Genomic DNA, 17,503 nt, shown 5'->3' on the forward strand with positions numbered 1-17,503 from the left:
GTTTGGCATGAAGCCAAACTTAAGATAAGACAAGAAAGATAAAACATATCCCTCATGGGAGGATGGTTGGATGAATGGAGTACCACTAACAGTTGTTTGTTGTTTTTCCTTCTCTTTACATGCATTATACATGGAGGAATATGCTTGTTGCTTCTAAATGAAAGTTGAGAAGATTCTTTTTTTGATGGAAATGGGAGGTAAAACCACCTACATTTTATTTAGAGACAAAGTTTACAAAAAGCTGACGATGGATTTAGTTGGCCTAGGTCAACCAACAATAAAAAGAGGGAGGCTTTGTTAAGGAGAATTGTATAGTCATTACAAAGAATGATAGCAGAGTTCAAAAGAAACTATTATATTAGCTATCTTGTGCTACCCAAGAACGAGACTGATTTAGAGGATGGTGGAGGGCCAACCCTGGAAGGCAATCGATACCTCCTAGATGGGCTCCTTCGTAGATGTGATTCGTCGAAGTATGACCAGAGGGCCGATCAGAACCTGGGGGGAGGATAGCATATGTTGTTTATGAAATATGGCTTTTTAATAACAATCTGATCTTCGATGTTGAGGTGGTGCCTATACATCAGATGCTGGAGAGAATTATGAGTTTGGTCAAAGAGTACTACTGTTTCGATGCCATTGTCATATCCTATGATACTCCTGAATCCTGGGACCCCCATACTGCTCCTACAGCGAACTAGAGGGTTATCTTCATTTCCTAGGAGCCCTCACCCTCAAGGTTTGTCAAGATCAATTTTGATGGCAGTGTCAGGGATGACAGAGATGGTGCTAGCTTTGTTATTCAGGGATCGGACTCCAGACCATTGGAGATGGATGTTTGTACTTGTTTGAGCCCCCCATCCCATGTGAGGAGCTTCAGGCTGCCGCGCGAGCATCATCTACGCCAGATAGGAGTTGTAGGCGGAGAAGATTTGCATTAAGGGTGATTCAGCGATTGTTATCGACTGGATCCAGGATGATACGAGACAATTGGAGGCCCATCCATTTATTCATGATATCTAGGCTTCCGTCCGGGAGTTTATCGAGGTGTTAATCCACTATGTCTTTTGAGAGATGAATAGTGCGACAGAGTAGGTTGCTTCTTTTGTCGCTGAGCATTTCAGAGAGTGAACTTGACGATATGGCAAGAGATGCCTATGGGTCCTGTAGGATATTTTATATTTTGATTTGATGTGGTACACTCACATCAGAGATGTGATCACCCATCTATACTAAAAAGAAAAAAAAACTAACAGCCTTAAATAATTTAATACCAAAATCATTCTTTTTATATCCTTACCTTCTCTTTATTTTAGGAAATCAAACCACTAACCCTTAAATCACTAAGAACCACTTGACCACCGTGACAACAACAATCTACTTTGTTAAAAATATTTCTTATAGATGGTAAGAAATATTTTTATAATCGATAATGGTTAGCATAGGGCATAGGACCCTCCTCCCCAATTCGTCCCTCAGCATCGCCACCAGACTTATTGGAGAAGCGATCTGAGGCATAAGAATAGAGAATCTTAATCTAGCTAGTGTGTCAGCAAAGCCGGGAGAAGAACCCGCCCTCGTGTAGAAGCTCAGCATCTTTGTCGAGGGCGGCAACCATGAAGGGCTCCCCGATCTCGATGAGCAGTAGGGGACTGCCCATGGTGAGGGATAGGGCGAAGGCGGCGATGTTTGGGCTCGGATTGTTGATCGGATTAAATCCACTTGGGATCAAGCTTGATCGGGCTTGAATTTAGGCTCGAGCTTGGATAGGACTAAAGATATATTCGAGTCAGGTCCGAAAAACATATGGGTCCTATAATTAGGCCCAAACTTGGCCTAAATTTTTGGGACTAGCCCAAAGCCAGACTCGTCAGTCTGAGCCCAGTTTCAGTCCTACTTACAAGTTTTTTAAAATATTGATAATTTTATCTGTGCTGCAACTAAAAAGCAATAGTGGTATTTAAATTTTAAACTAATACTTTTATATTATATATAATTTATTTAAATAATTATATTTTAATATAATTTGAAATATAAAATGGCTAGATTGAGACCTTGGCCAAATCGATCTCGCATATCCTAATTTGATAGGAAGTGAACCCAATACTAAGATATACTCTTAACAAGTTTTTTTTTTTTTTTGTGTCAGTTAATCACATCTTCAAAGAATATTTCTAAGTTATCATTATGAAAATAAAGATGAGATACAAATTAATACCCAGCTACTAATGTATACTCTCAACTAGTATTAATTTTTATATTGTGTTGGCTAATCACATCTTCAAAAGTATTTCTAAGTTAGTTGTATGAAAAATTAAAGACGAGATACAAAGTAATACCTTACAATTTCTCATAAATGTAAGGCAAAGTGTTATTTCTCGATATTTTTAAAAAATGCCACTACAATAATGTCATGAATTATATACTAAAGATGAGTGACAAACTAATACATGAAAATTTATCATGAATGTGGGGAATAATGATATTTCCTAACATTTTTAAAATATCACTAAAATAATATCATGGGTCATGTGATAAAGGTGAGCTGCATAAAAGAATAGTTAGTGCTCCTCATTATTTTTTTTTCTCATTTTTCTTTTAATTTTAAAATAGGGATGGTAATTTTGATCAATCCATCGAGTATCTGACCCAATCTGATCTGAATAGGATGAATTTGATCTAATCCGATTGAAATTTGTGATAGATATGGATTCTAAATATATATATATATATTTATATAATAAAATTTAAAGATATTAATAATTGAGTGATTTAAATTTTTTATTTATCAATTTAATCAATAATATGGTAGAATCGATCAAAACCAAAAAAATAGGTAGATGGAGCTCATCGTGATTTGCTTATGACCGTTACATGACTGCCCATTAAATCATATGCGGTAAAAAAAAATTGTTAAATACTACTAATATAATAGCTTATTGCCTTAATCAACAATTAACATTAGAATACAGTCGGATTTTCAACCGCATCTCTCCTTTTTTTTTTCCCATCGTCTAGGGCTTCATAGGGGAAGAAAGAGAGATGGAGACAGAAAGGGGAAGTCATTCAGGAATGACTTGATTTGGTGGGGAAAATGATCTGACCTTGCGAAGCTATGGTGGGGAATCGAGAGGTGGAGGGAGAGCGAGGGCGACTGCATGGTACAAATATGGTTGAATGCCCCCCGCCGGCATTCAATGCGGAGGCCTTCAACTCTCTCCCTCTTCTTATATTTCGTTCTACACCCTACCTTCTCCACCAGAAGATCTCTTGGGCATTGTGGTGGATATGGTAGAAGAGGGCATCGGCGATGACATGCATGACCGCACCGGCATTGGTACTGGCTCCTCACCAGGTCGTTCTTATCTTCGCGGAGCTAGCCATTCCGTCGGGTACAAATTTCTTTTCTTTTCTCTTCTTTAATTTCTTTCTTTTATCCCCCATCTATGGTTGCTTAAAATGTTCTTTTTGGAACTCCATTAGAGAGCTTTACATGCTGCATTTTGCATCGTTAGGAATAAGGTCTTGAGGAAGTTATTCATTTACATTGCTACGTATGATTATTTAGTATGCCACGTGCGGTCATGCTCATGAGCAAACAGCGTTGAGTTATATCTATCTGCTTTTCTTATTTTGATCAATTTTGCCATATTATTGACCAAATTGGCAAATACAAAATCTAGATCACTCGATTGTTAGTATCCCTAAATTTTATTGTGTAAAAATATATTTTTTCTTAGAAAAAATATCCGAAGCAGGTTCAGATCAGATATAGATAATAATGTGTTGATCCAAACCCAATCCTCAAAATTATAATAATTTTATATTATTTATATGTATCTGATCTGACCAACCCTTCTTATATATCCGATTCAATCCGACTCGTATCTTTACGTGATCTGACCCGATCCAACCTAACTCGAGACATGTACAAGATGGGTATAGGATATGGGTATGGGCCAACCTGACCCATATCTGATCTGTTGCCGTTCCTATTCTAAAATATATTTTTTCTGGTAGGAAGGTCTTCAACCTCCTCCTGTAAGGCTGGCCTGATCCCCTGACCAGCCAGCCTAGCCAATGATGGCCCACTGGCTCGGCTTGGTGTTGGAGGGAGGTCCGAAGGCCCGCTCCAACGTTTCGTTTGGGGCAAAACTTGGGAATGGAGGCAGACACCGTCTCCTCCTCAACTCCAATAAAGTGGGAAGCCTGCCGGCTTCAGCCTCCTCCCACACAGTAAATGAAGGATAAAAAAATAGAAAATCTGCACCTTTCTAAACAGTCCTAAAGCTAACTTCTGATATTTGGGATTTGCAACCATGAACCTGTCTCTCAACCACAATGTCCTGGTGATAATCTGCTGTCCAGTTACTTGGAAGCCTCCTGCATGTGTGCCATGACATGGTTGCAAGCCTAATGAACTGCAAGCATCCCACTTAGGAAAATGTAACTATGTTCATACAACACTTTCATTAGAAAATGAAATGGAGAAGGTGATAGAGTCTACAAGCAATAATTGAGGCAAAAATGTCTAACATTTCTGTAAGGCTGCCTATGGCACAATTCCATTCCCCTTGTGCAGATGCAGGAATCAGTTGACCACAAGCACTTCAAACTGTCTACTCTATCAATGATTCTCAAAGCTCTGCATAGTGGTCTCAAGAGTAATTGGGGGAACATGTGAGTCAGAAGATGGCTGGTTGTGACATCATATGTGAAAACCATAAAAATATCATCCACTTCCAAGTCAAATCATATGCGACATAACAAATCGATTAGCAAAGAATTCCACCGGTTGCTTATCTATATCTAATCGGATATAAAGATTAAAGAAAACAAACAAGAAACAAGAATAATCTTCCACTCTATTAAACAAAACAAGAGAACAAATTATGCAAGATTGTCGAGGAAATCATTTGAAAGCATACCAATATAAACCATGCAAGATGGATTCCACACCACTGGCCTCGAACCAAAGAAATCCCTCCAATGATTCAAGCCTTTGTCGCAATCATGACCACATGGATCAATAGATCGAAATCGAAATCTAAGTCCAAGTCAATATAGAGAGAAGAAAACCCTAAATAGTAGGGGAAGTTGCTAGCTGAGAAAACCTAATTGGGAATTTTCTAAGGAGAAGAAAATACTTTTTTGGGGTGAAGGAATCTGTAGCAACCCGTTTACTTGGGCCTGTAGCCCAGATGGCCCAACAACATATAAAAAAAAAAAAAAAAAAAAAAAAAAAAACAGAACAGAGAAGGAGGAAGACTCCTAGCCGGAGTCTTCTTCCTTCACGATTTCCGGCAAAATCGGACTCAAAGAGTCCGGCTAGGGTAGGAAACCTCCACTATAAGATCCTCCAACCTTCCTTTAGGAATTTACAACAAAAATTTCGAAATAAATCAAGGGATTTGAGGGATTTTTCTCAGAGATTTCGTGGTGGTTGATCGGAAGAAAAGAGGTCGCCGGAGCTGTTTTGGCCGCCGGAACAAGGTATTTCCTCTTCTCCTTGTTATTCTCCGGTCACCGGTGTTTTTGGAAGCCGGCGAGATGCCGGTTCGGGCTTCCGGTTCGGGCTCAAACAGGGATACCCTATTTTTATGATTTTCTTCCTTCTCTGCCGCCGACAACAAGGAGGGTGACCCTGCCGCCGGCCAGCTTGCATGGTCGGCCGCCGTTGTCGAACCTCCGATCAAGCCGCCGGAGCCCGAGCCACCGAGGGGGGGGACCTCACGATCTCCCCTGTTTCAGCCAAGGGAGGCCGCGGGAAAAAAAGAAGAAGGAAGAAGAAGAAAAGAAAAGAAAAGAAAAAGGAAAAAGAAAAAGAAAAAGAAAAGAAAAAGGAAAAAGAAAAGAAAAAAAAAAGGAAAAAGAGAAAGAGAAAATAAAAATAAAAATAAAAAATAAAATAAAAAGAAGAAGAAGAGAGAAAAATCTTTCCTCTCTCCTCTCTCTACTTTCTCTCTCTAGTTTCTCTCTCTAGATTCTCTTTCTATTTTCTCTCTCTAGATCTTTCTCTCTTTTTATGAATTTTATCTCTCTAGAATCTTTCTACTCTCTCTGATTGCATCACAAACCCTAGGATATATTTGAATTAAAAATATGATGAATTGAGATTGCTCCGAAATTCGTGCAGTAGTCTGATTCCAATCCAATCCTATTTGAAATTTGTAACACTTGATTCATATTAAGTCACCCTGATAGGATCTCTGATGGTCTCGACCATGATTGTCTCATCGGAAGGATACGAAGGTTTCTCTCTCCACTTTCTCTCTCTACTTTCTCTCTCTAAAATTTTCTCTCTCTTCATGGATTTTCTCTCTCTAGAAGTCTTATGGATCAGTGGAGGATCCAGATACTTAGGTAAATCCTAATTTTGGTTAATCCTAAAAGAGATCCTAGATTTGTGTTATCAGGTCGATTATCGGTAATTTTCTCTATATGTGATTTTTATATTGATCAGGGTTACGAAGAGATGATCATCTGCAAATGATATCGAGTGAAATATTTTGTTAAAGAATTCATAAATCAAAGAAGAACATTGATTTCTGTGTTTGGATCAGTCACCGGTAAAGGTAAGAATCTCTGTACATGATCACTATTATGTATATGCTATTTTGCTGTTGGTCTTGCATCGTTGGTTTTGCATCGTCGGATTTGAAATCGATGAATTTATTATACCTGAGATACTGTTATTTGATTTTGAGCATGAGTATGTTATGACAATATATATGTATCAGAGATTGATGGCATGATTATATGGATATGACATATCTGAATTGATCATAATGCAAGACAGAATTGATTGATGAAATCAACACATAATGATTAAATGAAAAGAAAGAGATATGTGGTATGGACTAGCCTTGTCATGTGGAACAGTCGGCCAGGAGCTTATGCTTGGGACAGCCCGCCAGGAGCTTATGCCTGGGACAGCCCCCACTGGCTTACAGGTGGATCAGCCGGCCAGGAGCTCATGCCTGGGACAGCCCGCCAGAAGCTTATGCCTGGGACAGCCTCTCACGGGCTTTGGTACGTGGGACAGCCGGCCAGGAGCTCATCCTGGGACAGTCTTGAAAGACTTTTTAAATGGATTCGATCCGGATGATGACTGAGGTATAGACTTGGATAGTCCAGAGCCAGAAGGAAACTGTTAAAAATCATGTGATTATGAAAGGAGAAATGAAAGATAAGACATGAAATAATTGTTGAACAAAAGTATTTTACCTGTTAACATATGATGATGCATCTATTTTGACAAGACAGAAAATTTATGAATGTTTGCATTATTTTGGACATTGAACATGAGATTTTATATTTTATTGCCTATTCTTTATTTTCAGACTATATTACTATATCAGTGTGATATGGGAATTCTTACTGGGCTGTAAAGCTCACACCCCTATATCTTTCTTTTCTTCTCAGAGTTAGAAGATGTCCATGGTTGGCTATGGTATGGATTTGTGAGTGAGCGGATGCATAGATAGAGTACCGTTGATACTTGATCAGAGGATTGAAGGAATGTTAATTGTAATTATGCAAGTTTTATGAATTATTGTTGAAATTAAATATTATGGTTGATAAGATTGTAATGATTTAATTTGGCCTTGCATATTCTTTAGGGCTTGCTCTAAGGAGTGTGCGGCCATCACGTATCCGACCCGGGTGTTGGGTTCGGGGCGTGACAGAATCTCTTTTATATAGAAATGCCATGTGCCGTAGGCTTGAAATTTTCTCAAGTGCTCATGCTGTGCTTAGAAGTTTCGCTTGCCCTTGACAACCTCTATGTTAACCTATTACTCTATCTAGCATCTCAAGCTGGAATTCTCAGAGGGAGAATGGAAGTACACAAGAGAGAGAGAGATTTGGGAAGAAAAGAGAGTAGTATTTCACTAAAGAACTCTTATAACTCTCTGTTTGGTAATTTGGTTAACGAGGCTTTTCTTTTTTTGTAGGCACCGGCAGCTACAATGAATGGCTAGGATATATACAAGTGTTACAATTTCAAGAGCTAGGATCACTATAGCTCTTTCCATAAGAGGCTGAAAAATATTTTGCCTTCCTATCAAATTAGTAGGCTTCTAGAGAATTTTGCAAGCTTCTATCTCATTTGGCTTCTTTTAATATGGAATCGGTGCACCTAATGTTGTATGGAAGGCTCGACCCATGATATGTTGCCGAAATAATTGGTATGTTATCCTACTCCATCATTGCTTTGGATGCTTTGAATGAATCTAAGCTGTTCATATTGAACTCGCCTGGTATGGAATCTCTATCTCATCATCTTGATTTTTGTGTTTCAAGGGAACTTTCTAATAGATGAGCATAGAAAGAAAATTTTTGGTAGGATTTATTTTATATGGAACATCGATCTGCCTTCAATTTTTTGATTGGAGTGTCAGATGAATGCCCTTGCTTGAGATAATTTTATGTGGTAAATTGTAGTCTTAATAGTGGGGATATCATCATTTTCTGATTATTTTTTGTTGCCAATGTTGGAAACCTCTTTGAATAGATTGGCTTCATCTAAACAATAGGTTTGGTTAAAGCTTGCTTGTAGATTAGTTAGAGAATAATTTTTCCCTGGTAAAGTTAGTGATATCCATGAAAGAACTTGGAAAGGCGCAGGGTAGACAGTAAGCAAAGCCTAAAGCAAGTGGTTGGTGAAAAGGTAAAGGATTTTTTATAGAGAACCAAAGAGTAAATTAAAAGAAAGGTGATGACACAGTCCTTTGATTCTATATATGATGAGATTTGAAAATTGAGATGGTGAAATGAAGAGGAAACTGTTATATAAAAAAAGAAAAAGCTACATATCATCCACTATTGATCATTGCTCAAATAACTATGGGATATAGAGGTTGGTGATTGGCTAAGCATAGGGAAAGCCTGATTGACACCACTGATGCCATCATATTTGACACCAATTCCCAAGTTCCACATCTGAGGTGAACTACATGGTGATGAATAGTCGATAACAAATAGCAGTCTTTAGAATTCGAGAAAGATTTCGGTAGAGAGTTCAATTTTTTTTGGTAGGGGATTTGACATACCCATGAAAATTTGGCATTTTGTATACTTACCATTTGAAAATCATTTTATACCTAAAATAGTTGTTTATCAACCTCATCAACCAAGAATCTAATAAAAAGCTTATCCATGCAAAAACATAATGATTCAAGAGGTGTATATGCAAATGATGAATCTTGGAGAACAAATATGCAATAAACTATATTTATATATTTATCCTTTTAAGGAAAAGAATTGGGCACAACCGATGCAGGAATTTTTAGTTAAAAATGGATTTCAATTGATATTTTCTATCCACAAGTTTCTAAAATAAAATTTTAAAAATTAAAAAAGAAAAAATCAATCTTCTACCTCCTTTAAATTCTAGACCATCGAAATAATGCCTCCTTAATTCTAAGGTGCAGAACAAAAAGAAATTCATGCAAGAATAATCGAACGGTATATGTTGCTTAGGAGTTGGACTTGTTTACCATCCAATGGAAAACTCTAGATGAGGCCCTATTGCACCAATTTTGACCAGTCTCCCCCTTTCTGACTAACAAAGAAAACATACAGAAAATTATTAATACTATAATTAACCACATAAGATTATCATATGTAAGTAAAGACATTTATATTATATTCCTATCAAAAAATCAAAGGCAAATCAATCCTCCACATAGAAAACATTAAGCTAATAAATCCTACTAGAGATTTTCTTTCAATGCTCATCGATTAAAAAGATCCATCAAAACACAAAAATCAAGAGGATGAGATGGTATTCCATACCGCATGATGTCAGCTTGAATGGCTTACATGAATTCGAAATGTCCGAAGCAATGGAGTAGGATAGCATACCACTTATGTTGGTGACGTGTTAGGGCTCAGACCTCCTAAGCAATATTGGTTGCACCGATTCTCTATTTAAAGGAGCTACATGAGATAAACATTGCGGAATTCTCTAGAAGGTTACTAATTTGGTAGGTAGGCAAGATATTTTTTTAAGCTCTTATGGAAAGAGCTAGAGTGATTTTAACCTTTGAAATTATGATACTTATACATATCCTGACCGTCTATTATAGCCGGTAGTGACTATAAAAAGGGGAGGTCTCATTGGCCAAACCATCAAGCAGAGAGTTGTAAGAGTTGTTTGATGGAATACTACTCTCCATTATTTCACTCTCTTTTTCTCTTTTATGTGCTTCTCTTCTCTCTCGAGCGTTCTACCTTTAGAGGTTAGATTAAGAAATAGGTTGGTTTAGATGCAGTTGTGGGCAAGCAAAGTTTCTAAGTACCATATAGGTGCTTGAGAAAATTTCAAGTCCACAACAAACAACTTTTCTATTTAAGAAAAGTCACGGCCAGCAACTTCCTCTACCATTTAGGGTTTTCTTCTCTCTATATTGATTTGGACTTAGATTTTGATTTCAATCTATCAATATATATGGTAGTGATTGTGGCGAAGGCTTGAATCCTTGGAGGGATTTTTTTCGGTTCGAGGCCAATGGCGTGGAATCCATATTCCATAGTTTATGTTGGTATGCTTTCGAATGATTTCCTCAAAAATCTTCTATAATTTGTTCTCTTGTTGTATTTTGTTTGATAGATCGAAAAATTATTCTCATTTCTCATTCATTTTCTTTAATTTTTATATCCGATTAGATGTAGACAAGCAATTGGAGTTAATGATTAGTTATATCATATACTATTTTGCTTGGAAGTGGAATAGCTAGTTAGAGGATTTGGATGATATTTTTATGATTTTTATTAATTTCTAGCATGAAATTATTGCTGGATTTGATCGTGATGCCTTAGCATTTGATGGCTAGATTGGCTTTTTTTTGGGGCAGAGAATCTTTGTTTTCTTGGTTATGGAAATTCTTAATAACACCGAAAGATTAATTTTGTTGATCCCTCGAGTCCTTGTTAAGGGTTTATTTGAAATTGTTTGGTTGGGGTGCATCCTGTGAGCTGATCCTAAAGGCACTCTTTGCAAGACTCTTTATCGATCATCCCATGTCTTGATCATCCCATGGCTTTATTGGAATTGCACCTTCTGTGAATATTTTAGAGAAAATACTATATTCATTTGACTTTTCATAAATTACCTTGAAACTTTATTATTAATCATTCATGAATTGTAGTATCCTCAATAGTCTTGGACATGCACCTTCATTCATTATTTAGTTGCCATCAGATTATTATCTAATGATTAATTTGTTAAAAAATTATGACACAAAGTGTGCAATATTTAATTATTTGATACATTTGTTTGATCTTTCAACTGTGTGCATCATGGTTTTTCGTACCATGCCAAATCGGCCGGTACACCATGTACTATACCAGATCGGTGGGGAACCAGCATGGTTTGGCCGGCAAAACCGATATACCGGAGGGAAAGAAAAAGAGAGGAAAAGTGAGAAAGAGAGAGAGAGGAGGGGGAGAGAAATCCTGGTCGTCGAAGGCCGACGGTGGCCCGCTGCAGCCATCGGAGGGCTTCTGCGGTCTGGTTATCGCTCGATAGGATTTTTACAAGAGAAAGAAAGAGAGAGAGAGCTCAGGGGGGTGATGTACTGGACGGATAGTGCCTCTGTCATGAGGTCCCCGATGGTTGGTGAGCCCATGCTGATGGGCCTGAGGATAGTCGAGCAGGAGGAGGGCCTTCGCAGCTCCGCCTCCTTCTTTTTCGAAACAAGGGTTCATCCCTATTTCAGATTATTTTTTTGATTTTAACACAAGAAGTCGACAACCCAATTACTGTCTTCACGATTTTTTTTTTAAATTAGGTGGAGCCGACAATCGAATTGCCGATTTTATTTTTTTTGAATTTTTTTAAAAAATCAATTAAAAAGTGAAGCCAGCAAATGGTTTGCTGGCTTCACTTAAGTTTCTATTTTTTAAAAAAAATTCATAAAACAGGAACGTCGCCCCATCCCTGTTTCATGCCCACGGCGCCGCGTGCATGGACTGCGCCGTCCAACGGCCACGATGGCTAGCCGAAGGCTGTCCAGGGGCATCTCCGACTCCTTCCCCTCCCTCTTTTTCTTTCTTCTTCCCTCTCTCTCTATTTCTCTCTTTCTCTCTTTTTCTTCTTCTAGTTCGCTTACTTTGCTTTTGTCGGTTTGCATCGGTCCGGTCTTGTATGAAACCGTATCGTACCGCTAGCCGGCCGATACAGCCATCAGTACCGATTTTGAAAATCTTGATGTGCATTATCATTGCTTCTAACCTTGCTATTTCTTATGGAGATATTCTTGAATATCGTGAAATGTCTGTTTGGTAGTTTTGGCTAAATGGAACTGTCCGGGTAACAAAGACTACTAGTTGAAATTATTCAACAAAGATAGATTGCATATCCTTTTTTAACTGTTGTTAGTTTTTTTTTTTTTTTTGGTTTTGTGATCCACAAAAAACAGATAAGAAGTTGCTTTTCTTTTCTTTTCTTTTTTTTTAATATTCTTATTCTTTGAAGATATCATAATTGCTTTCCCAATTGCATTTGCCTACATGCCTAGATTAACATGAAAGGTATATGTGGCAGGTGTTGGATCAAAAGCCATATTTCATTGTTGGACTTCTATGGGCAGAGGTTTTTGGAAATTTTAGGGAATAATGTTTCACTTGCTTTATTGTAATTCGAAGGCATCTTTAGGCTTTACCATTGTCACATTGATAGCGAATTTGCTTTCTTCTGGGAAAATGTTTTGTTGTTTTCTTTAGTTAGCAGTTCATTGTTGTTGTTGCTGCATATGTAATTCATTGTTTTTATGTGTTCCTCGGATGTGACAGCTGCATTTGTTCAAGTAGTTGAAGTCTTGCAAGGTTTTTAATGCTTCTAACTTGAGCCATTTCAAAATGATTTTATGTATTTATAGATTGATTAATTGATTATGTTTTAAAATGAAGGAACAACATTAAACACAAGATTCTCCATTATTTTTAAAGCAATGATTTAATAATTTTCTTTTCTTTTTGTTGTACCACCTAGATCTTCTATGTAGATGCTCCTTCTTGACTTTGTCTAAGGGTGTTGTTTCTTGTTTTCTGATATATCTAGACTTGGTCCTACTTCCTCGTGCTGTATAACAATGGTCCTTTAATGATCTTTTTGGTTTATGCTTTTCTTTTCCCCTTTTTTCATCTTATTTTCAATTCTAGTCTGACCGGAAGCAATTTGGTGCTACTTTGGTGACCATTGCTTTTATGGACAATAAATAGGCTCTCAAGCTAAGATGGCATGTATGTTCACATTGTGGCAAGTATGTTCACAATGTAGCAAGTATCATCCATCTGTGGGCAATGGAGCTTCTCTTCTTAGTATAGATGTAAATTTTTCTGTCTTCATTGTGCCCATATATATCTTTTAAGTCAAACTAGATGAGAACCATTCTTATTTTTCCTTCTTCTTACTGTTAGTTTTTCCTTGACCAGTATAAAAGTGATCCAGTGTCATGATTCCAGAAGAAAGAAAGAGGAAGCGCATGGTGCCAACGATTCCCAACGCACCATGGTGTGGATTGGCACAGCCTCCCAAAGAAGGTAAAGCGCTATTTTTTGCTGCAACCAATGACAATTCTGTGGGTATTGTTGTCACCATTCTTTGCTGATTTAGATTGATTCAAATGGTTATTTAGGACTCTTACATGCGTACAGTATTAAAGAAAAATAAAATTAAATCTGTGACCTTGCATAAAGGTTCCATATAATATCTATTACAAGAGCTAGGTAACTACCTGCTCCTTGCTGAATGAATCATGTAGCCTTAGAAGAAAATGTGGCAGGACACAGGTGCAAATATATTGAATTGTATGATGACAAATCCTAACAAATTAATATTATTAATTTCTTTGGTGCATTTGTTACCTATTCAGGTTTACTAAGGTCTATCACATAACTTGCTATATATATATTTTTGCATATATAGTATTTTTTAGCATATATTGCTATAGAGATCATCTGTACAATTTTAGTAGAAGGGGTGCCAACTGGTGGATGAAATTATTATTTGCAAGTTTTTAGTTGATGTCGTGGTCTTTCTCGATATATTTGCAATAATTATCTTTTTAATTCAGTCATAATTTAAGCAAGCAATCTCTCCAGCAAAAGCCAGTAAATTACAATTTTTTTGATTTAGGTATAAGGGTTTGAATGCCACTGAATTCCAATTAATAGCTCTTGTTACCATAACTACAACCATCCAGCCTTATCCCAACTAATAGGTGTTGGCTTTGTGGACCATCATTCACAAATCACAAAGCATTCCTATTTGGAAAATGCTTCGAGGTGCCTGTTATCACATGCAAAAATTTAATCTCGCTGTCAAATACTTATTTGGAAACTCCATAATTAACGAACCTACCGTGTTTGACAACAAATCTAGTAGTTGCAGCAATCCCCTAAATTTAATCAGGCTGTCAACTACTTATTTGGCAACTCCATAATTAACCAACCTACCATGTTTGGCAACAAATCTAGCAGTTGCACCAATCCCCTCATGCTAGGATCATCTCTGATTAGAAAAGGATAACTCTGCATACATCTCTTCAAGTATCAAAGAAGTGGAGCAATATATAATACTTAAACTACTTGTTGAGCATCCAGCGAAGATGATCCACCAATGTCCTTTTGTCTCAGGTCTAAGACAGAAAATGGAGGAGAAGCGCCAGGCTAAACAGACCATGAGAAGCAAGCTAACAGTTCATAAAGAAGCAAGCATGAAACAAAATGCTGGGATGGTGTCAATTGTGTTCAGAAGAGAAAAGTTGATGCAGGCAACAACAACTAGACTGATCAACAGGATATGGAAGGATTACTACAATAGATATTTTCCAGAGGAGCCAAAGGAGGAAGATGACCATGGATTGATAGAAGAAGAGACTGAGGAAAAAGATGAGGAAAAGATGTTAGCTGAAGAACATGAAGCTTTAAGACGCTGCTTATTGACTACGTCTACGTCCAACTTTAGACCTCAGAACTGGAACCTGCAGCTTACAAGATCAGAGAGACCTCAGCACTTCAGTGAGGATAAGAAGAACCATAAAACCTGCAAGTATGGGAGAAAGGTTTGAAAGGCTATGTAGTTTGCTAGTTGCACAGCATTAGAGTCCCAATAGAGTGTAGAAAGATCACCCAAGAATCAGCAAAGCTTAAAGTTAGGAGATTCTACAGAGCAGAAGACGTATCAAAATCAAAATCATACGTTCGATGTAAAAGATGTAAGAGCTGTTTTTATAGAACAGCAGCAGTGTGGTTGGCATCTATTATTTCCCAACTTTTGTTGTATTTATTTGGACGTTTTGTAGCTACTTTCTCAAAAAAGTATCGCAATAGATGTGTTCTATTTCAATTTGGTTTTCAGACGTGCGCTTTTTGTTTCTTCAGCGGCAATTTTGCCTTCTTGAGAACAGTCTTACATTGCAGAGAGAAGGTTTTCCTTTAAACAGACCAGGATCTGTAAAAATATAGTTTGATCGGTCGAGGACTAGTTTTTTTTTTTTTGCCTCAATTGCGTATGGACTTGTCTTCTTCTCCATTTCATTTTCCAATTTTCCAATGTGTTGTATGACCACAGTTATGAAAATTGAATTTGGACATATGTTCAAAATTTTGACTCGGCAAGAGAGAAAAAGGATATATAGAAATATGTAAAAAAGATAATTTTAATTAAAGCATATAACTATTTTTAAATATTGTGTAAAAAATAATATATTATATTACTTGTTAAGTTCTTTTAATATACGTGTTTTTCAACTCTCTAAAATTTGAGAGTGATAAGAAAAAAAGAAATATTTTGCCAACGTATTTCAATATTTACATCCTTGATGAATCTTTAAAAGAAAGATGACTTTCAATATCATTACGGTGATTGAATTCATTATTGAAAGAGTCAAAGTGTCCACCTATAAAAAAAATGGGAATGAAAAAGATAAGAATCGAAATGTTGGGTGCATGCCCAATTTGAGCATGTATTCATCACGTATTCTTGAAAGTGGATTTGAGTGTCGAAGCAACAAAGAATGTGAGGTAATGAAATGCACCATTGATGAACTAAGGACGGCAATTTTAGCCAGCCCATCGGGTATCCAATTCGATCCGATTCAAATGGAGTAGATTTTATCTAATTCGATTAAAATTTGATGTGGATATGGGCTCTAGATAAAATATCCCAAGCATATTCGATCGGACACAGGTAATGATATGCTCCGATCTGAATCCAATCCGATATAAACTTTATCTAAATTCTTCTTTCAAAGTTATAATTATTTTATAATATTTGTATGGTGAGTTTCTTATCCAACTTGAGATAGTTGGTGGGTATGAATATAAAGTTTTTAATTACAGAGTGGGTATGGATATTGCCCACTCAATCAATACCTAACCTACTGCCATCTATAGATACTTATAAAGCCAGCTAACATGCACTGCTCAAAATGTACCTCTTCCTGGGTCTCTCCTGCATGTCCAACATGGAAGTGTTAGGCAAAAAAACATTTAATATGTTTTCGTTAAGCCACTGAAAAGTAAATCAGATTATAAAATAGCCTAGTACAAAGGAAGCAAAAAGAATACCAAGCTGAAAGCGGTATTAAACATATACAATCCCTAAGCTTAAAATTAGACTTCTTTCAAGCTAGGATATGGTTAAATAATAATAATAATAATGTTATGAGAGGATGGTTAGGGGGTGCAAATGGGATGGGTCAGCCCAAGTCATTAGTGACCCCGACCTAACTTGATTTTTTGATCGAATCTTAATGTTAGACTCTGATCCAACTTAGTAAAAGATTAGGTATGGTCAACTCAGATCCAAGGTTAAAATTTTTTACCCAACCAGGTCACTCGGCCCAAGTCGGATCTATGCATAACACAGCTCCAACCCAAAGAATTTAGTTCCAGTTCGGATTTGGATTTGCTCCTAGCTTTATTGTACTTGCTCTAACAGATTCTAGTGAGAAAAAGTAAAAAATATGAGAAAGTTCCAAGTTCTTCTCTTCAATGAACTATTTTCAGTTTAAGTTTGTATAGGCCATAGCGCTCTAGCTTTGTGTTAAGAGCTAAAACATATGTCACCTGATTATATATTTTTGATTATTATGATTCCAAATCATCAACATCTCCCACTATCTTCGTATACCACCTTAAAGTTTGAAAAAAAAAAAACAAAGTAAGAATAGGCTTGCAACCCAAACTATATCATTAAAGATTACATAGGAACTTGCAATTCATCTAAATTATGTGTAGATTTTTTTTTTTAAATAAACCAACATGGTATCTTCTTAAAAGAACACCTAGGGTATAGGCATGGTTGTTCAAGTCCGTTACTAGATTCAGGTTAGGTGAGATCGAGTTAAAATTCAATAAATTTAGATCCGATCTGAAAAATAGAATGAGTTTAATTTTAAAATCCGACTTACTCTATGGATCTTTTGAAATAGTTCCGATTAGATCTAAGTAGATTGGATCATGGGTCAACCCAACCCATTTGTAACCCCAA

The sequence above is a fragment of the Elaeis guineensis genome, chromosome 1 (genome assembly GCF_000442705.2).
Source record: "Elaeis guineensis isolate ETL-2024a chromosome 1, EG11, whole genome shotgun sequence".
Lineage (NCBI taxonomy): Eukaryota > Viridiplantae > Streptophyta > Magnoliopsida > Arecales > Arecaceae > Elaeis > Elaeis guineensis.